The sequence below is a fragment of the Drosophila serrata genome, unplaced genomic scaffold (genome assembly GCF_035046125.1).
Source record: "Drosophila serrata isolate PLE 108 unplaced genomic scaffold, ASM3504612v1 contig_296, whole genome shotgun sequence".
Lineage (NCBI taxonomy): Eukaryota > Metazoa > Arthropoda > Insecta > Diptera > Drosophilidae > Drosophila > Drosophila serrata.
Genome location: NW_028257194.1, coordinates 6,196 through 29,365, shown reverse-complemented (window position 1 = coordinate 29,365; position 23,170 = coordinate 6,196). Strand labels below are relative to the sequence as shown.

Below are 23,170 nucleotides of genomic sequence, written 5' to 3'. Positions count from 1 at the left end.
CAAAGATGATCGGATTTGAAACATTCACTTTTCATTTCGGCCAGGCAAAGGTGGACGTATTTCAATTCCCATGAATTATGTGAAAGTAAAAGACGATATTCAATTTCAAAATCGATATCGGTTAATTTTTGCGAAAGTACATACCTATATATAAATTTGTATGACGGTGGGAACGAGAAATATAAATAAGAAAGTTGTAGGCCATAAAAAACCTAATGGGACAGCTCGCCTTGGTTATTGGTATATGGTATAGGTATAGACACTGGTCCTACAATGTTCTTTCTTTAAACGGTCACCAATTCATCCTTGCCCTTTAGATCCCATATCCAATCATCCGAGTTCCTTGTGCAGGTACTCAACAGTGTTATGTTAAAACGTCTGAGAGCTGCCCAAGAAGAGATGGCATGGCAATCGCTTTGGGACATATATTAATTAAAAAAAACTAAGCATCAAATATTAAATGAATGAATGTATTTAATCTCCGCTTGACTGTCTATCAACATGTTTACCGCCTCATGTGGGCGGTCTGATCTCTGCGCAAGCTCTGGAACGAGTTTATGGAGATGGGTATTCCTCTGTCAGTGTTTAGACCTGTATAGCATGCTCGGGTAAGTTTGTCTGCATTGTACTTTGAAGTTCGTCCTCGCCGTATTAAAAGTCTGGCTCTCCACGCCCCAATGAATAGGTTTATGTAGAAAGACGATGCCAAACATCGTTCTACTGTTAGCTAGGGAGGGGAAATTAATTAGGAGAAGTCTACTTAAGCAAGACGGCAATCTTTAGTCACCATCCCAGGTTAAGCCTCAGAGGGCAAACAGCATAAAGTTCTTTTGGACAGATTCAATGCGATTACGAGGAACTTCAAATTGAGGACTCGAAACACAAGAATCATACTCCAATAGAAGACGAACTAATGAAGTGAAAAGAGTCTTTGTTACAGAATCGAATTCCTTCGACCACTAGTCGATGTAGTCGGACACCTATGTTAGATCGTCAACAAGAGAGATTCTTTCCAAAAAGCAGTCGTTAAGCATAAAAGTGTCAAACAGGGGACTGACAGTTTGCATTTAGAGCCATTGAGATATAGAGAGTTATCAGATCCAATTGTAAGTCTGACTGGCAAGAACTATTCCTATACTGCACGCAAGGCTTAGGGTCATCAGCAAAAATAAGTTTTTTATATTTTGTTAGAACCTGCGGCAGGTTATTAATAAATAGTGTAAAATATAATGGACCAAAATGGCTACCTTGTGGAACGCCAGACGTGACTCTGAGGCTATTGGATAGCGAATTTTTAAGCAGAACCTTTTCAGTCCTGTCACTAGGATAACTCCACTTAAGAAGATCACCAGGAAGCCCTATAGAATCCAGTTTCGAAATGAGGTAAGGTCCAAAAGATTACTTTTGGTTGATCTTTGCCTCATAAAACCATGCTGACATGGCGAAATTACGGATCTGCATAAATGGAGGAATAACAAAAGATTTCTTCCAAATAAGGTGAAATTCTGTAATTCTAAAGATAAGGTAAACAACTTTAGAAAGGGGTGACACAGAGCCTTAGCCCAATACCTTAGCCTGGTATTCAATCGGGACACTGTGATTGTATTGGCTTAACATGTTGAAAATCTAAAATAAAAGAGCTTTCGTTAAAGATGGGACTGATGATTAAGTTCGAACTGGGCATAGCAAAGGAATATATCTGACTTGGAGGGAGAATATGTCGTTTTAAAAACTTCGCAACAAGATCGGCGATGGCCTGGTAGGAGTTTGCGGTAGTATTATTAAATGTAAATGAGGAAGGGTATAAATTGGGTTTATGATTAGTGTTTACAAAGTTATAAAACCGTTTTGGGTTCTGCAAAAACTAAAAACTACAACGCGTCAATTAATCTGTATAACACTGAGCGGTAAGCACGGTCAAATTCGACCGAGCGCTTAGATAACTATAGAGAACAGTGTGGGAACCGGTGAGTTTATGTTTATTTTAAGTCTGGACCTAGGCGTGTTAGCTCTTTGTTGAACCAAGGCGGTTTATTAAAGACCAACGGATGGGTTACCGGTACACTTAACGAAAAGAAGGAGTTCATGGCACTGTAAAAAATGTCCACTGCTATGTCCGAGCACACCTATAGATCGATATTCGGATATTTATGTACATAGCTTTTAGTATTCAGCCTTTCGAAAACAGCGGACTTTCTCAGCTTTTCGATAAGGTTTATTTCCTATAATATTCACTTCTATAATAGTCACTTCGAAAGTTGGATAGGATAATAATAAGATAAGATAAGATGGTAAGTATCTTTAAGTTGCGTCAATAGAGGAAGTCTAATGGGGTTTACGCCTACAGGATAAGAGACACGGCGCAGATCAAGTAAGCGGTTTAATAAATTATACACGTGGTTAACTTGAGACAAGGCTAAATCAAGGAAGCCATCTATGAGGTCATGTTGTGCCGCAGTCTGAAGGACATTTGACTCACCATCAGAAGACCAACGAGCTCTAGGTATATAAAAGCCCCCAGAGCCAATAATTGGTTTCTATCTGAAAGCCGTTTGGAAAGGGCCCGAATCGTCGAAATGTGTTTCCATTAATTTTGCTCTTCACACGATGTAGGAGTATAACCAGAAAATTATAGTTTCACACTGAAAAATTCCATAATCGTAAAATCTTCAGAACCCAACAGTTCCGAGACAAAGCAGGAGTCAGTGTCAATTAAAACTTTGTGCTTACCAGGAAGAAATTCCGAGCAGAGGATCTACGGCTTTAACCAGGTTTCAGTAAACACAATTAAGTGGGATGCAAAAGAGAAGCTATCAGAATACAGCTACAGTACAACGGTGGATACTGTAGCTTGTGCCGGCCTTGGTAGTTGTACTCACATAAGCCGTGTTTTCTTTTTTTTTTAGCCACGTACTCCTTATCTACTACGTTCTCGGGCCAGAAGTCACTTGAGCAAATAGTGTAAAAAACTTTGAAGGAGACTCTAATCTTAAAAAATGAAATGTCTCTGGCATATCGACTTGGGGTTTGACTTATATATAGGCTAGAACACCTTCCCATGCGAGATCTGGGCCAAGCCTCGAAACTACGCGCTGTGCGGCAATGTTCTTTATGAACAATTCTATCAGCGTTATGTTCAGGATATCAATTAGAATAGCCGTAGGACATGGGCACATTGCTTTGCGCACGCTGCTCGTTGTATCCTCGTAAGATTTGTTATGTTAGTGCCACCCACCATACTAGGGCCCCGTATGTTAACATAGGCGTTTCACCGCTGGGTTGAGCCATATAATAATCTTTGGGTGTAGCCCACAATTGTCTCAAAGCAGGATTAGAATGCAATGGTTTCATAGCGTGAGTTGAAGGACTTTCAGAATCTCATCCGGAGATCGCTCAGTTCTTATACCACCATGGTGGGTACTCCTTCTTCGAGAATGGAACGTTCCATGTCTCTGGGAAAGCGAAATTCAGAATGTTCGTAAGGTCCTCCACATCCTTGTCGAGTGCCTTTGAGGAGATTTATATCTTAATGCTGCTGTTGCTAACTAAATATGGGACAATTTCGCAGAATTTGTCCAGTTCACTGCTTTGATTTCCCCGTTACATTCTGTCACTAACATTAAAATCGAGTCGTGCAGCGCCACAGTACTTAGCCTTTGGAATTTTAATGATTATTGCAATATTAATACAGAGGGAACTCGTAATCTAGATTGGATTTCAGTTTCACTCGGCTCCTCTAAACATTTTCTTATTCTGTTGACGAACAGTTTTTGCAGTTCTTGCAGTTATTGCCGAGAAATCTACATTAGTTAAATTGACATCGGAACAGGTTTGATAGACTCAAATAAGGTCAAATCAAATAAAATTTGAAAAGTAGCCTTCAATTTGAATAATGACATGAACCTTGTCTTTGTGAGCATAGTAACATCATGAATTTAATTAATGGTAAAGACTCTACCTGATGGATGCCTTTCAATCCTTCTTATGGTCTGATGAAATTTTTGGTCTCGCCCGGGCAACAATGTAAGGAGAAGCGCTCCAATTTAACAATGCACTTCCGGTGGTCTAATTTTAAATGCCACCGATTAATGTAGATGTGCATCGGAATCACAAAGTAGGTGTTGTGTAATTTGGTTTTCATGTTATTACTTAAGGTTTGGTAAGTCATTCTCTTGTTTTAAATTTCTTCGATGGAGTACGAAATTTGGAGTGCGAAATGTGAAACATCATTTTTATAATTAATATACTATCTCAATAAAGTCGAGTACAAATGGGGTGCAATGTATAACAAACAAAATATATAAATCTAGGCACCACAAAATCAAAATTAAAATTTCGGGTATCTGAATCTGATTTTAAAAGCCGACATCACACTCGTGTAGTGAACACTCTCCAAAATTTTAAATACACAAAATTATTAGCCAAAGAACAAAAATATAATATAAAAGATCGGAGAATGACTTAAGCAAGCCACAGTTTGTATACCCTTGCATATTCCAATTCGATCATTATTAACAACACTATAAATAATACATATTTAAGTTTAGCTTGGTACTTATATAAGATACTAGAAAACCTGGCGAACTCCGTTTCGCCACTAGATGGCTTCGTTTTATGTAACATTATTATGCCGAGAGTGCCATAAAAGACACTCCGGCGAGCAAGCGGCAACGCGTGCCCAAGGAAGCAGGTTCCCCCTTGAAGGCGAAAACCCAAAAGGGAAGAAAAATCGCAAAGGCCAGTGAGGTGACCAAACGAACTTTGATCGTGGCACTCATTGAAAGGAGCGAGAATGGAAAGATGACCGAGGCGCGCTCGAGGACAACCTCTCCATCTATAAATCTCGTAGCGGCACAAAGTACCATGGTATTAGACTGGAATTTCCTAGAGAGACCGTCCTTGTCAGACCACAGGTATATACAGTTCCAATGCGAATTCGATCACTTTCCATAACCAACAGTCTTTGGAAACCTCCGGAACACTAACTAGGAAAAGTTTAAAGATATAATCGTAAACTCGCGACTAGTCCGGGCACAGTAAAATCCGATGAAGACATTGAAAAATCCTTAGAGACCCTCTCAAAGGAAGAACTGGATGCATACAACGCAACATGCCCGATTTCAAGAAGCAAGGAAAGGACCAGACCACGCTTGTGGAACAAGAACCTCTCGCTCCAACGCGATAACCTCAGAGAATTCTTTAAAATCGCCAAGCAGGCGAAGTATGATATAATCAACGAGGAATACAAAATCCTGCTAAGGAACTACAAGAAGGAAATACGCAGGGCATAAAGAAGTTATTGGATAAACTTCTGCTCCAACATAGAGACGGCCCCAGAAACGGCTAGACTACGGAAGTTGGTTTCAAAGCAACCCACCATACAGGGTCAGCTCAAAAGCGACGACAGACAGTGAACTGAGGGCAGCAAAGAGACCCTAATAGCACTATTGCACGCGCACTTCCCAGGTTGCATAGAGATCATTGATGCCAACGAGCACCAGGTACTAGCAACCAGTGAAGAGCATTTCCCAAATGATTTCATACCCTCAAGAAGAATTCACTGGGCTTTAGACTCCTTCGCGGGTATAAAAGCACCAGGACTAGATAGAATATTTTCAGCCATGCTGCAGGCGACCAAAGAAGTCATCGCTCCATGGCTATACGCAATCTACACAGCTTGTCTTAGTACGGGCTATCCAATGGAGGACCTCGAGGATTGTCTTCCTGCCTAAAGCAGGAAAGAGCAGCCACGTAAGTCCAAAGGACTACAGGCCGATAAACCTCCATTGAGAGAGCCCTGCACAACAAGGAATATGCGCTCGCAGTCTTCGTAGATATATCCGGGGAATTCAATAATGTAAGTATAAACGCAATAATGGAGCGCCTAGGAGAGACCAACACGCACCCTGCCATCAACTTTTGGATTGAAAATCTACTAAGTTGCTGACGGGTACAATCAGATTGGGGCACCGCTTCCATGGCGCACAAAGGCACGCCGCAAAGTGGAGTCCTATCGCCCCTCATATGGAATCTAGTGGTCGATGACCTAATCAGAAGGTTCGAGGGGAAGGCCCCAAAGATAACAGCCTATGCTGACGACATACGCATAATTATCACGGGAGAATGTCCATCCACCCTTACCTTGATCATGGAATCAACACTCAGGAAGATATGTGAGTGGTCGGACAAGGTAGGACTCATTATTAATGCAGATAATGCTCTTCACTAAGAGATACAAGGTACCGCCATGCATCCCCCTAAAAATAAACTCAACTAGGCTGACCACGAAATACAAGTGAACTACCTGGGCACTGTACTGGACAGCAAGCTGGCATGTAAACCCAATGTACTAGAGAGGGTGAAAAACGCCATCATTGCGCTATATTCATCCTAGAAAATGCTCAGACCTGATCCTGAGACCTAGAACTTGCCATGAAGTTAAAACATCAACATTCATGGGACCTGAAGATTAGAAAACGGTTCAGGACCATGCTCTATACCTCAACATATTCACTGACGGCTCCAAGATGGAAGGAGGGGTTGGAGCGGGCATATACTGTACAGACCCTTGAACGAGGCTGTCGTATAAGCTACCAAGCCAATGCAGCATATTCCAGGCGGAAGTCGGAAGGCGCAGAAAATAGCCCGTCCATGTGAGGCGGTAAACCTGTTCATAGACAGTCAAGCGGTGATTAGATCCATGCAATCGTCAGCGGTCAGTTCCAAAAATGTACTGGCAAGCAGGGACGCACTAGTGCGGATCTACTGGGTTCCCAGCCACCAGGGCATAGATGGAAACGAAATCGGAGACGAACTTGCAAAGGGCGGAGTCGGACTGAGTATTGATAGAACATAAAATGTCCCATGTCTCTCTAAGAACGCTTCAAAGCGAGTTAGAGAGACGAGCGGACGTACGAGCAAAAAGCAGGTGAAGAGGAAACTCCGCAACCTGCAAAACATCTTAAATTATGTGCAAAGAGCGCAATGACAAACTCAGCCACTACGTGCTTCATCTATCCCGAAAATACTGCAGAGTATTAGTGCGAATGCTTACGGGTCACTGCCTGGCTTCCGCGCATCCAGTCCGGCTGTACATCACAAACAACGCAACTGCAGGAAATGCGATGAATCTGAAGCAACTGAAACCTTGGAGCATCTCATCTGTAAGTTCCAAGCCCATACGCAGGCAAGAATAAAACACCTAGGTACCCCGGTACTGGCATCACTAGTAGATGCCTCCAAGTGGTCGCCAGGGTAACTACCGCGATCCTAAAGGACTACAACACCGGGTAAAATTCTCCAGGTCCATGTGAAAAACAACATCCGGATAAATACGGGCCGTACTGGCCTATGAGGAGGAGCGCCGTCCGGTTCATTCTAACCTAACCTAATTAGTCAAAGAAAATGCAAGCTCAGTACATATGGCGCAACCGGGTGAAGAAATCAGAATTTCAATTTACTACCAACTCAGGAAACTTTCGGATAAGTATTCTCACGATCGCTACTCAAAAAAGATGCAAGCTCAGCGCACGTGGCTTAGCTTATATTGGGCATCTGCAAATTTGGAAATCAATGCGGCCAATAGTTACATATCGTCATAAGCAGCTAATGAGAAAAAAGAACGTCAGCGGAAGAACTAAGAAAGTCAGCTGAAGCAACGGCATCAGCAGAAGCGGTGACCGCGATGGAGCAACGCTTAGCCTAGATAAACGATTATTAAGCTTAATCCAATTTAGTTCTTAATCCAACGCAATTCAATAAAAATTATTTTTTGCAGAGTATTATAATTTCACTCAAAAGTTTCCAACGCAGTGAAGGAGGCACCTCCGACCATATAAAGTATATATTCTTGATCAGCATCAACAGCCAAGTCGATCTAGCGATGTCCGTCTGTCCGTTTTTACACAAACTAGTCTCTCAGTTTTGAAGCTATCTGAATGAAACTTTGTAATTAGTCTTCTATATACTCTCACTCGTATATATGTCGGAATGGGCCGCATCGGAAGACTATATCATATAGCTGCCATAGGAATGATCGGAAAATTTTTACAAAAAAAATTATAACATTTTAGTTTTCAACAGAATTTGATCAAATTTGAGATGAAATTAGCTTCCTTTCTTGTTTTTATTAAAACTAATTAATATTCTTTAACTGGTGCCCGAACAGGGACCTGGTTAATATACTCGAAAAGGACAAGAAATCCCGACGTTTCGGCAAAATAATTCCGCTCTATAAGTGCAATTTTTATACCCTTGCAGGGTATTATAATTTCAGTCAGAAGTTTGCAACGCAGTGAAGGAGGCACCTCCGACTATATAAAGTATATATATTCTTGATCAGGATCAACAGCCGAGTCGATCTAGCCATGTCCGTCTGTCCGTCTGTCCGTTTCTACGCAAACTAGTCTCTCAGTTTTGAAGCTATCTGAATGAAACTTTGTAGTTAGCCTTCTATATACTCTCACTCGTATATATGCCGGAACGGGCCGGATTGAACGACTATATCATATAGCTGCCATAGGAATGATCGGAAAATTTTTACAAAAAAAATTATAACACTTTAGTTTTCAACAGAATTTGATCAAATTTGAGATAAAGCCATTTCATAATATTCTACAATTTCGTAAAAAATTTTATGAAAATCGGACTACTATATCATATAGCTCCCATAGGAATGATCGTGAAATTAGCTTCCTTTCTTGTTTTTATTAAAACTAATTAATATTCTTTAACTGGTGCCCGAACAGGGACCTGGTTAATATACTCGAAAAGGACAAGAAATCCCGACGTTTCGGCAAAATAATTCCGCTCTATAAGTGCAATTTTTATACCCTTGCAGGGTATTATAATTTCAGTCAGAAGTTTGCAACGCAGTGAAGGAGGCACCTCCGACTATATAAAGTATATATATTCTTGATCAGGATCAACAGCCGAGTCGATCTAGCCATGTCCGTCTGTCCGTCTGTCCGTTTCTACGCAAACTAGTCTCTCAGTTTTGAAGCTATCTGAATGAAACTTTGTAGTTAGCCTTCTATATACTCTCACTCGTATATATGCCGGAACGGGCCGGATCGAACGACTATATCATATAGCTGCCATAGGAATTATCGGAAAATTTTTACAAAAAAAATTTTAACTTTTTCAGTTTTCAATAGAATTGGATCAAATTTGAGATATAGCCATTTTACTAAACTCTACAATTTTGCATAAAATTTTATGAAAATCGGACTACTATATCATATAGCTCCCATTGGAACGATCGAGAAATTAATACAATTAAGTTTATAACTTCTTCATTTTTCAGCTGATTTTCATCAAACTTGAGGTACAGCCATTTTAAAAATTTAATTTTGTGTCAAATTTCATGAAAAACGGACGACTATATCATATAGGTGCCATACAAACGATCGTTTGATGTGGAGGAAAAATGCAATTCCTTTTCATAGAAGTTCTATCTGCAAGGGTATATAAACTTCGGCGTGCCGAAGTTAGCTTCGTTTCTTGTTTTATATCTATTTAAAAAAAATAAATTCGGGAAATTTTGATCGAAATTGCTATTTTTATATAAAAAAGTCTATCAAAAATCCAAATTGCAATATTTTTTGTTTTCCCGTTGTTTATACCTAGCTTATTGCCTTTACTAAAAGAATTTTTTGTTTGTTTTTTTTTTCAAATATTTCTAACAGAAGTTCTGCTGACAAAGCGATGGAACCTTTTTTCAGAGGGGTTGCTGGAAGTGGCGTCGTAATACCGCCATTTTGATATATATGTATTTTTTTAATTTCACAATATGTTTTTTAATTATGTATCTTTTAAATATTAAAAAATTTAATTAAAATATTTCATTTTTTATATCCAAACCAAAATATGGAAAAAAGGTAGTTTTTTGCCCGAGGAAACCCATGAAGGGACTTGTACCTAGTGGAACGACCGGCCACAGTTATCGCCGTGATCGCCCGTTCGAAAGAACGTGAGAAAAGTATAGAGGAGGTCCTCAAGTTGACCCACACTAGAGAGAAATCGCCTTACAGTTGGAAAAAATGGAATCGGTCGAATCTATCGACACGAGAGTTCGCCGGGGAATGCTACTACTGTAAGAATAGTTTAAGCAAACTTAAAAAGGATAACACTGAATATTACAAGCTATTTAGAAAATTTATTATTCTTAACACAAAAAAGAACACAAAATTGGAATTTTTACTAATTATCTAAGATTTAACCTTCGACTTCTGAGTAACTAAAATCAAAACCAAAAACTTTTTATCAATTGTTCATATATCATAAAGACCGAACAGGACTTAGTCGACAGACTCTTATACCTTACAGAACATTCTTCAAGCACACGACTAAACGTACGAATTATGACAGAGAGTGAGATTGAGGAAAAAATATAAATATTTTTAGAGGAAAATTTCGAAAGCTTAGTAAGGGAAATACTGAATCCTAATAAGGACTTCTCGAAATATGAAGATCATGAATTTAAGAAGGAATTTGCACACAATCTAAGTAAGTTAGATAAATTATCAGATATTGTCCGATCGCTTAGAGATTTTCCGAGAAACAAAACTGAATAGTCATAATGGAAAAATAAGTGTTACCAAGGTGTTAAAACTTTAATAAAACGAAATGGGTTCACCTAAATATCTCGCAATAAGATTATTGGGCAAACAGCCGCCGTATTGGAGTCATACAGCAATCTCGAAATGTCTAACAGCGCATTTTGCGAACACACGCGACCTAATAACTTCAGAATATCAACTTTATTCCTTTAACCAAGGTAGCAACACCATAGTTGAATTCTACCAAACAGTCTATAAACAACTGTCTCTAATTTTAAACCAAATTGGTAACTTAGATGTCTCACAAGAGACCTTGAAAGTCATGACACAATTCATTGATGAATCATCAACAAATTCATCAACAAATTCATCAACAATTCATCAACAGTTCATTAAAAATCATCAACAATTCATCAGAATTCAGCAAATACAGCTGATGTATACATGTGCATATCGATGTGTTTGTTTGTTTTGATTTTGTTTGTTTACATTTTTAAGTGCTTGAGTCCCTTTTATTGTTCTTTTTTTCTTTATTTTTAATTATATTATTTTTATCAGTATGCAAAAAATAATAATTCGTTTAATTCCAATATTTATATATGTATGTATATTATATATTTGAATTATTATATATATACATATATTATATATTATTATTATTATAACAAAAATATACCATTTATATTCATATTTATATATTTATTTATTTTTTTTCTATTCTATTCTCTTATATATTATATTTATTTATATATATATTTTCTTCTCTCTGTTGTCTTATTCTACCTTCTTACTCATTCTATCTAAATAAACACATTTTCCAATACTTTATTTTTATTTTATAAAAATTTAAACTTATATCTCTTTTTTATCACTATAATTTTTTCTAATATCTATTTTTAACCAACAAATTCATCAACACTCATCAACAATTCATCAACGGCCGAGCCATGGTACTGCCGACGTTGTATTGTGGGCAGAGCGTCGACTCTGTAGAAGTCGCAGTCGGGCGTTGTTGACTGTTGGTGACAATGGTCAATTAATGATGTGCGGTACTGCAGGGTATCTACAAGGCAAAGCTTTCACCCTCACTTATACCATTAACCGAATCAGTCGCAAATAACATCCACAATTGGGAAACCTCCACTTGCCCAATTTAATCAACTAAAACCATACAACCACTCAGTTCAGCTAATGTTCAAAATGTTAACAAAATATTAAGACAATTGCATATTTACACAGACCCAGATAACGCAGTTCAACAAGATACAGAAGAAGAATCATTTATCACAGAACAAGAATATGGCCAGTTAACAGTAGAAAACAACGTAAATGGCCTACAGGAAGAATACGCATGCCCATGTCGATCAACAAAAATATGTAGACAGTTCAGAACTCCATTTTTTATTGGCACTGGTTCAAACCAAAACTAAATCCAAAACCAATAAATACAAAAACCCAAATCTAAAAAAAAGTTTTCTCCGTTAAATCAGTCTGAGGAAATACTAAATGTTACATGCTAAAATTCACCAATTAGTTACACAGGCAGTTTATAAAATCGAACCGCAAATTAGTCATATAACTGAATCACAAAAATTAATTATAAATCGTCTCGTTAAAAGTCAAAAAAATCTATTTGCCGACCCTGGTACAAAACTTCCATACACAACCAAAGTAGTAGGTGAAATCATAACTTCCATACCCAACATCGTGAAGACAAGAGACAAATAACCGAGATGCTTAAAGACGGCAATTTAAGGCCCCATACAACGCACCAGTTTTGGGAAGTTCCGAAAAGAAATACAGATTAGTAATTGAATATAGGAAACTAAATGATGTTACTATCTCAGTTCGAACCCAATTCCTGAAATTGGCGAAATTAATGCATAGCTCGGAAACAACAAATATTTTTCGGTGTTAGACCTGAAGAGTGGTTTCCATCAGATACCGCTTAAAGATACGGACATAGAGAAAAAAGAATTTGCTGTTAATGGAGGAAAATACGAATTTAAAAGACTTCCATATGAATTAAAAAATTCTTCATCTATTTTTCAAAGATCTTTAGACGACATAGTAAGAGAAAACATAGGACAACATAAAAAAAAGAATTCCAGCTGACTATAGACGTATCCAGCAATAGGTGCAGAGTTAGTACAAAATCATAGATCAATAACATTTATTTTGCGTACCTTATCGAAAACTGAAGAAAATTATGCTACAAACGAAAAGAAAGATGCTCGCAATCGTTTGGGCCCTCCAAAGTTTAAGACATTATTTTTATGGATATTCAAAGGTGGTAATATACACCGATCATCAGCTCTTGAGTTTTTCAAATAGTGTAAATACCATAACGCATAGCTGAAGCGCTGGAGATCTTCTCATTGGTGAACATAACCACGAGATCAAGCCCGGAGTTGCTAATGCAGTAGCAGATGCATTGTCTCGAGCCCCAGCAGAAATCCATTCAATTAATTCATCAGAAACAGTCCATAGTGATGAAAGCTCATCAGACAATCTCATATTTTCAGTAGAAGCACCCATTAACGTGTGCAAACCCCAACTTTATTTAATGACCACAGATTCTTTTAATTTCGAAGTTCCATTTCCAACATATCACAGGCATATCATAAAACAGAAATCCTCGGAGGAAAAACTCATTGCAACCTTGACGAACCGACTCGACCCTAAGCTCATTATCGGAATTTTCACATCTGAAGAAGAATCTTTCATCTTTCCAAGTGAACGGACGTGTTTTTTGCTTGCGCTCTCGTTTTGTATTAAAGATTGAATCTAACCACCGGGGTTAACTTTAATTTTCTAACTTGTGTTTATAACTTCCCGTTCACTTCGCGTGTGCATGCAGCTATTCTAATTTGTGTATATAATTGGTTTTATTTTCCAATTCAGTTGTGCTGCTAGTGCTAGCTTTTGCATTTTTCCTTTTTGTGCCTTCTTCGTCTAGCTTTTGTTTGCGCCGTCTCAAAAGCTAAACGTTTTATTTACTTGTCTCCCACGCTCTCCCACTCTCTCACTTTAGCTGTGCCGCTGCACTTCTTATCTTATTCGATCTCATTCGCTCTCTCTCTCGCTGTGACTCTTCACTTCTTTCTGCATAGCTCTATTGTTATTTTTTCCAAGTACAAGTACAGTGGTAAGTCCATATAATGTCCGGAAATATTGTCTGTTTCGTCAAAACCTGCAAAAAGGCAATTGCTGCAGGTGACCTTACAATCGGCTGCTGGCTGTGCGACAACGTCATGCACGCCAAGTGTATTGGAGTTGCAGCTCGGACGGTGGACGATGTAAAAAAAAAACATCGGCCTGCGTTTCTGTTGTGAGGCCTGTCGCGATGTTGAAAGGGAGATGATGTCTTTCATGCGGCAAACCAAAAGCGGTTTTAAGTGCATTTTAACGAGTTTTCGTAAAACTCTTGATATGTTCTTGGCGCTGGACACCCAATTTAATAGCCTTACGCTATTAAATGAGTCTCCTAGGCGCAAAAAAACTGCTATTGGTGGGCAGCATGTAGACGGACCCCAACTACCTGCAACGGGCTCTCAGCAGCAGCCTCCCTCGGCACAGCCCTCGACCTCAGCATTAATTCCAAGAGTGCTGAGATCGAGCGCTAGAAAAGATTCGGTACCCGAATGTGCAGCGGGAGTGCCCGTACCGCTGGTGATTTCTGTTTTGTCCCCTGGGGGGTCGCAAATATTGACCCCTCAAAGTCCCGTGTTTAACGATATATCTGCCCAGGGTGTTAGGCCCGGAATACCGGCCGACAATGGCACGGCAGATAACCAATCTGCCTTGCCAAAAGCCCTTATAGCGGTTCCACCGACGAGACATATTTTTGTCTCGCGGCTCTCCCCTGACCAAACATCTGAATATGTTCTCGCCTTTATACAAGGCAACACCAGAGCCGATAAAATAAAGATTAAGGTGGAAAAGTTTAAATTTTCTTACGAAAGGGACATTTCATCTTTCAAAATAAATGTCCCTAACGAGCTCTTTAACACTATTTGCTCTTCCAACTTCTAGCCAGAGTACATCGTTGTTAAGGAGTTCGAGGCGAAGAAAAAGAAAAAGCGGCCTGTAGGAATAACTCTTCCCAGGCCTGATGATACCACTGCGCATTCTACGTCTTCCAATCCCGACCCAAAAAACATAGCTACTCCCTAGGTATTTCCCATCAGAATGCAAGTGGCTTACGTAGTAAGCTTCCTAACTTGTATTCTGATAGCCTTTCTTTTTCATCTCAGGTTATTGTGCTTACAGAAGCCGGAAATTCTGAGCCCCGAAGTTTTTCCAGCTGTGTTCACAGTATATCGGCTAGATCGCCCTATCAAACGCGGGGGTGGAGTTCTTATACCGGTGGACTCCTCAATCACGTCAGAATTATTAACCTTCGAGGAATGCAACGATGTTGAATTCCTCTGTGTGAAGCTATCTATCAAAGGTAGCTCCATTTTTATTACCTGTTCCTACATACCTCCATTGTCGGAACTTCCAATTTAGTGGAATCACCTTTCCGCTATTCAGATGGTTTCCAGTATAATTTTGGATTGAGACCAGTTGGTAGTCCTAGGAGATTGGTGCTATTTGGTGCTCAAATAATTTCACCAATACTCTCCATACACCTCCACAACATGACTTTATCGCTGGCTTATTCGACATTTCGCTGCGCTTGCTCGAGCTTTGCTTCGTCTCTGATCCTGCAAGAGTCAGTTTAGTAAGGGTGGCGCCTCTGACGCAGCCCGAAGATTCTTATCATTCAACTTTCGATGCGACTCTTGATATTGGGTGTTAGGTACAGAATATTTCTGGCCGTCCAGCCAAAAAAGTCCTATGTTTTCGTAAGACGGACTTTGAAAGGCTGAATAATTTTATAAACGAGTTCAATTGGTCTCATCTATGCATTTGCACTGACGAGGCAGTTGCCGTTTATATTTTTTAACAGTGCCATGAATTCCTTTTTTACTGAATGTGTTCCGTTATATTATCCACCAAGCTCGAATACACCGCCGGTTTACTAAAGATGCCGTCAGCCGATAGGGTGCACAGGGGGATCAACGGATGACCGTGTCATCTGCCGTAACTGTGTACACCATCGGTAGTGCGACTATACTTTCCAAGCGAGAGCGGCTGGGAGCAGGTTCCTAGTCGAGGTTCGACCGGGGATGCTGACCAATTGTAGTCGGGCGGACTTAGGCATGTCTTTAATCAGCCTCCCCTCAAGTCAGGAATGTGACGCGACCCGTGCACACTGACTTCCAGGTTCGCAGCTGAGGGGTTAATCCAGCTGTGTCTGCACGGAGCCTTCCCAGGGCCAGGCAACCCTGGGTTGAAAGTGGCCTTGCCACAGCTTTAGGGCGAAGCTGCGATCGACCTGTCTTCAAAGCTCCAAACCCCCTCTGGCCCGCTCCTATTGCCAGGACGAGCAAACCGGGCGTTCATGAAATGATATGTATTTAACAAACTGAGTTTCGGGACTCCCGGGAGAGGATAAACCATAAAAACTATCAACGAAGGACGAGAAGGAGATGCTTAGACCGAGATTGGTCGCGGCATCTCACAATGTATCGGAGACCGACGAAGAAAAGTCGCAATCCGAGAGGAGGTCGAGTAGCACTCCTCAATCTTAACACACAGGTGGGGCTCAGCTGGGCACCACCTCAGAGAGGACGCAAATGTCTCACCATTAGACACGAGTGAGGGTCAACAAGATAGCCATGAACGAGGCTGAGGGCAAGATTGAACCTCGGAATGCCGGGGACAAGGCCAAATTCCCAAATTCCAATCGCGGAATTCGAGGCATACAAAACGGCTAACCCGTCGGCGTTCCAGCCCTCGAAGGCGAAGCGAATTCGTTCACAGATATTGAGCGAAAGTGTACCTAAGGCCCAGAACCCAGACATCCATACAGAGGACTGGACCATCCTCAGAGCACAGCAGGAGATGAAGGTGAGCCAACCTTTTCTCCTGCTGATTAACCGGCGCTGCCTGCCTTAGCTGGAGGCAAATAACCACCAGGTCCGGTACGGCATCAGGAAGGCCAAGATAAAAGTCTTTTTGGCCGAGCCGGACGAGATTCTGGAGGAGGTCGATGACCCCAACAAATTGTTGGACGACATGGTCATCGACGACAAATCTCCTGACGCCACCCCCACCAACATCGATGTCGAGAATCGTGCAGATTAACCTGAAGCGCAGCTCGCACGCTTCAGCTAATCTCACGATCCTTCTAAGGGAGAGGGATATCGACATCGGTTTGATACAGGAGCCTTGGACCAGGGTCGGGCACGTCGCTGGACTGAGAATCCAAGGATACACACTACTGTGCATAAACTTGAATGGTAGGTCGAGAGCTTGCATTGTAATTAAGAATAATTTTAATGCTTTTCTCTGTCTCAATCTCAGCACACCTGACCTAGCAGTGGGCAGATTCGTGGCGGCGGATGGGAGCGGAGTCACCTTATCATCTGCGTACATGGCCCATGACGAGCCGGCCCCGCCTGAGCCGGTAGTCAAGCTGCTGCAATAGGCGGAAGTGATGAAGACGACCCTGGTGCTCGGGTGTGATGCGAACGCGAGGCACACGCTCTGAGGGAGTTCGGAGACTAACGAAAGAGGTGAGTCACTCTTTGACAATATTATCTGTAGGAATAATTCGATATTTATAAGGGTAGTTCGCCGACCTTCATCTTTCCGAGCACGGAAAATTTTCAAGGTTGGGAAGAGGTGTTAGACCTCACATTACATATAGAACAAAATAATTACAGGGTCGAGAACTGGAGGGTATCAACATAACACTCCTTCTCAGACCATAGATAAATTTTATTTGAAATAACGACAACACTTAAGAAACAGGTGCCAAGAAGAAACCCCTGTTAGACGGATTGGAATAATTTCAGCGAAATTGTCCAATCTAAAGTAAACGGCAGGAGGATCAAGACTATATCCACTGCAAAGACACTCGACAAGGAGGTTGAGGACCTAACAAATATTCTGAATAACGCCTTCAAAGAGACTTGTAAGCTAACATTCTCGAAGAAGCAATACCCTCCTTGGTGGAAAAAGGAACTAAGCGAGCTCAGAAAGAGAAAGTCCTTTAACCACAGCTATGTAACCCGGGATTGGGGAACATACAAAGAGGCACAAAAAATTTACAAGAAAGCAGTATACAAGGCCAAGAAAGAGTCCTGGGAAAACAACTGCGAGTCACTGGAAGGCATAAAGGACACGGCGACAGTAAGCAAAATTCTCGCCAAAGGGCACATAAGCCCTACCCTGATCAACAGAGCAGACGGCTCTGCTACGACGACAATTGAGGAGTCACTAGAGATACTAGTTGACACCCACTTCCCAGGAAGCCTAAGAGTGAGCTCGGGACCCGAGGAGGGAACGAACTCTCAAATAGACAGACACACCTACGAAAGACATCATTACCACTGAGCGAATTCAGTGGGTAATAGATTCGTTCGATAAGTATAAAAGCCCGGGCCCAGACGGCTTAATACCGGCAATGCTACAATCAGCCAAGGATAGCATTTGCAAATGGCTAAAAGCCATTTACGAAGCTTGCTTAAGACTGACGCACATCCCACTACTGTGGAGAGAGGCTAAAGTCATTTTTATACCGAAACCGGGCAGTAGGGGGCATATCCTAGCAAAGGATTATAGACCGATAAGTCTCACCTCCTTCGCCCTAAAGACACTAGAGAGACTCCTGGACGTCCAAATCCGAGAGTCTCTAGAAGGACATCAACTCTCGGATGCGCAGCATGCGTATCGCAGAGGAAAATCAACGGAAACAGCGCTACACGTAGTTGTACATCATGTCGAGGAGACATTACAACACAATCAATACACAATGGCAGCCTTCCTAGACATCGAAGGCGCGTTCAATAACGTGAACCCCGATTCTATTCTGGGCTCCCTCAACTTGTTAGGTATTGAGAGAGGCATCAGAGAGTGGATCGGGGTCATGCTAAAGAGCAGGACGATCACAGCCGAACTGAGTGGCACTCACCTCACGCGGACTGTGAAGAGAGGCACACCTCAGGGCGGGGTACTATCGCCCCTACTCTGGATCACAAATATGAACGCCATATTGACAGATCTCAATACGGGTGGAGTTAAAGCAGTTGCATACGCAGACGACGTAGTACTGCTAGTATCAGGACCATACGTTATTAGCGAAATAATGACGGGTGCGCTAGGTCGATTAAATAAATTGGCAAAAACCTGCGGACTAGGTATCAACCCCACTAAAACGGAACTTATGCTCTTCACACGAAGAAATAAGATACCACCCTTCAACATGCCCAGTATTAACGGCATGGAGCTAAAACTATCGGAACCAGCGAAGTATCTAGGAGTTATTCTGAATAAAAAGGTCTCTTGGAAAGATAACATTGCAGAGAGAGTAAGGAAAGCAAGCATTGCATTCTACTCCTGCAGGAAAATGTTTGGGAACAAATGGGGACTGCACCCAAAGATAATTTTATGGCTCTACACTGCAGTGGTACGACCAATTCTAACATACGGAGCCCTAGTATGGTGGCCGGCACTAACTAGGGCTTACAACAGAACGAAGCTGACACGGATGCAACGGACAGCGAGTGCGGGGGCAGTGGGTGCAATGCGCTCATGCCCCGCGGCTGCTCTAAACGCTATCCTGGATATAATGCCGATAGAGCTGTTCGTGAAGGACACTGCGGCACAGAGCGCAGTAAGACTGAAGGCGAGCAATTGCTAGAGGGACTATAGCGCCGGGCACGGCAAGATCCTTGGAAACAGCGGCATTAACACAGACGTTAAGACCGACTACATGATCGCGGAAATGAAATTCGGGAACGCATTCTCGATATCATATCCATCAAGGGAAGACTGCAGTAGGGGCAAAGTAGTAGTGGAGAACGAGGTGTCCCTCTACACCGATGGCTCAAAAATGAGCTGCAGCGTAGGGGCTGGGATCTTCGTTGAAAATTGGAGAATTGAAAAGGCTTTCAATCTCTCTAACTCAGTCTCGGTCTCGGTCTTTTAGGCTGAGTTACTAGCCATAAGGGAAGCAGTCGAACTTTCCTTAAGGCAGGACTTTAGGGGCCAAAAAGAGTTCGAATCTACTCGGATAGCCAAGCGGCTATAAAATCCCTATCTGCCGTGAAAACGAACTCACGGCCGACAAAAATAAGGTACAGGAAACATGGGTACCGGGACACAACGAGAAAAGAGAAGGCAGACGAACTAGTCCGTGCAGGCTCGGCAGGGCTAAGCTCAGACTTTAAGGAGATAGCTAATAAAAAATGGCAAAGTAAGAGCGATCATAGAAGGTCAAGGGAATGTTGGCCGAGGTACGATAAGAAACGAACCAGTGAACTGCTATCCAACAGTAAGCGGGATATTAGCAGGTTCACGGCACTCACCACAGGACATTGCGCTTTCGGTTCGCACGCAATGAAGGTGGGACTGCCATACAACGCAATCTGTAGAAGCTGTAAGCAACCTACAGAGCAAGAGACACCGGAACATCTGCTCTGCTTCTGCCCAGCGCTAAACCACATCAGATTTCGCCACTTTGGTGCCTACCAGATGGAGTCACTGGGAAGTATAGGAAAGCTAAAAGTTTCAGCAATCCTAGGTTTCCTTACTGACTCTAGGTCGTACTGATTGTGAACAACAACAACAAACAGAGGGAGTGGAACAAAGAAGCTAAGCTCTAATTGGAGGCCCCAGCAATGGGCCTCACCACTGTAACCCACCTAATAAAGAGTTAAGCCGACTTAAGAATAAAAAATCTTGACTGTATGCTAAATTTAAATTCACCGGTTCTCAATCTGCCCTTTCATCTTATTTATCAGCTCGGTCAAACTTTACCGTGCTGAACGCGCAGTGTTATTAAAACTATTTATCTCGTTGTAGGGTCCAGTTCTCACAGGACCCAAAACAATTTTATAATTTAGTTAACACTAAACGTAAGCCTAAAACAAATCCATCCTCGCTTTCATTTGAAAATACTATCGCAAATAATGATCAGGCAATAGCCAACCAACTTATTCAAACTCTTCGTATTTAACCAGACTTATTCCTACGAAATACCCAAATCAAACTGAATTTTCTGTCTTAGCCTAAACGAAAGCTCTCTCCTTTTAGATCTACATCGTGTCAAGCCAGTTTATTCCTGGCTGTGTTCTCAGGTTTTGTGCCGACGCACTGTGCTATCTCCTTCTGTAATTGTTCACCTTATCCTTAGAAACCTCCCACTTTCCCATTATTTGGAAGGAATCGTTTATTATTCCTCTCCACTAAAAAAGGTAGCAAATTGGATGCCAGCAATTATAGAGGAATCTCTAAGTTGTCGGCCATCCCTAAACTATTTGAAAACATTATTACCCCTCACTTGCAGCAGCTTTGTAGATCAGTTATTTCTCCATGTCAACATGGTTTTATTAAGCAAAGATCAACAACAACAAATCTTTTGGAGCTCTCTTTCTATATTATAAAGGGCTTCCATAATAATTTTCAGACAGATGTAATCTATACTGATTTCAGTAAAGCATTTGACTCTGTTTACCATTCTCTCCTCGTTAGAAAACTCGATTTAATGATCTTAATTGGATCTCAAGTTATTTGAATGGCAGGACGCAAAAGGTCCTCTTTAAGAATAATTTATCTAAAGTTCTAAGGGATACATCTGGCGTCCCGCAAGGAAGCCATATCCAAAGTCTTGATTAAGTCCGGAGTGCACGCGCATGACGTTCGGTTCAAAAAAACTTTTTACTTTCCGCTCTACGCTGTTTAAATTGTGATGCAAATCAAAGATTACCTTCCTACTCATATAGACTCCTATTAATAAACTTATCGTCCTCAGCCATTCGTAGAACGATGCTAGGAATAACCTTTATTTTTAACCTTATCCATGGTGATGTGGAAAGTGCGGACTTTTTGAGTCAGCTTAATTTCCATGTACCATGTAGAACTACTAGATTCTATATCCCATTAGTGTTGCGCCTCCTTCGAACTGCATGAACCTTTTAGAGTGTTATGTGCAAATTATGATTTGTAAAATTAAAATTAAAATCTAAAATACTAACGCACTTAGTAAACATGCAAGCACACAACCTGGCAGCACAGCGGTAGTCAATTTTCTCGTATTCTGTCCTATATTTTCCATCGCGCCTACTAACACCTAACCCAAACAGGCATGTGCCTGGTGATTTATATAAAACGGCTATATCTCAAATTTGATCAAATTCTGTTAAAATCTGAAAATGTTATCATTTTTTTTTTTTCAAATTTTCCGATCATTCTTTTGGCAGCTATATGATATAGTCGTCCGATCCGGCCCGTTCCGACATATATACGAGTAAGAGTATATAGAAGACTAACTACAAAGTTTCATTTAGATATTTTTAAAACTGATAAACAAGTTTGCGTAGAAACGGACAGACGGACATGATGAAGAATATATATACTTTATATGGTCGGAGGAGCTTCCTTCACTGCGTTGCAAACTTATGAATGAAATTATTATACCCTGCAAGGGTATAACAAAACAAATTACAGATCTCATGCACAGATATTCGTGAATGATATGATGTACCCGTTCAGATGATATCTTCACAATGTTTGCTATCTCTATCAACTTCAGTTTACGGTCATTAAAAATTATTTTGTGAACTTTTTTGACGTTTTCGTCAGTGACAGCCTCTTTTGGGCGTCCACTGCGTTCGCCATCTTTCGTGCTCATTTCACCACGTTTAAATTTGGCATACCAATCAATGATGGTTGATTTTCCTGGTGCCGACTCTGGAAACTCTTCATCAAGCCAAGATTTTGTTTCAATTGTATTTTTTCCCTTCAAAAAGCAATATTTTATCAGCACACGAAATTCTTTTTTCTCCATCTTTTTTCAAATAACAAAAGTAGCTTCACTCAAAAAAAAAATATCTCACCCACGAATGGTCGGACTGCTGTCAAATTTTTACACGTTTCTTTTAAAGGTTGGTGCTAACTGGAAAAAATATTAATTCAATACTAGCACCGACGCCTGGACTCACTGGAAACAGGACTGGCAGCTAATCAAGACGGAACATATAAAATCATCCACATTTTTAACTTACAGAACTACGAAGAAAATCTTTTGGAATTAGACGAATACTCTATAAAATCACATTATATTATCCATTACACTTATATCTTTCTTAAGAATTAAGACAGCTACACACCGATTCACGCAGAAAAAGACAGACAAAGGCAATATAAGCAATAGAAGCAATAGGAACTGCGAGGAAGTGACTGGCAGGAACGCTAGATCACCACGATTATATGAATGAACAATTGAAAATAATAAACAAGTAGTAATGAATAGATTTATAATAAAAGAATTAACCAACCTACTAAGGTAACTATGCAATGCTACAAGTCGCTCAGAGCTGTGAAGAAATTATAAATCATAGAGCAAATATCCTAAAATATCCTAAAATATAATATACAATTAATAAAAGAAGTAATAGCTAATATAATACACACAGTTACATCGGCGAAAGCAAACACATGCATAGTAGTTACAACCAGAGAAACCACAATAATAAAATACATTTTCAGAAAAGAAA

The 23,170-nt window shown here is 40.8% G+C and overlaps 1 long non-coding RNA gene across 4 annotated transcripts; it reads left to right on the top strand.

Moving 5' to 3' along the window:
• Positions 1-97: 97 nt before the first annotated feature.
• Positions 98-23,170, top strand: LOC147643037 (uncharacterized). Of its 4 annotated transcripts, none has more exons than XR_015272650.1 (3): positions 98-253; positions 318-608; positions 22,559-23,170. It is a non-coding gene; the product is annotated as an uncharacterized LOC147643037 (long non-coding RNA). The 4 variants fall into 4 exon arrangements; XR_015272649.1 differs by lacking the exon at positions 22,559-23,170 and adding an exon at positions 9,879-10,641; XR_015272651.1 differs by lacking the exon at positions 22,559-23,170 and adding an exon at positions 9,883-10,256.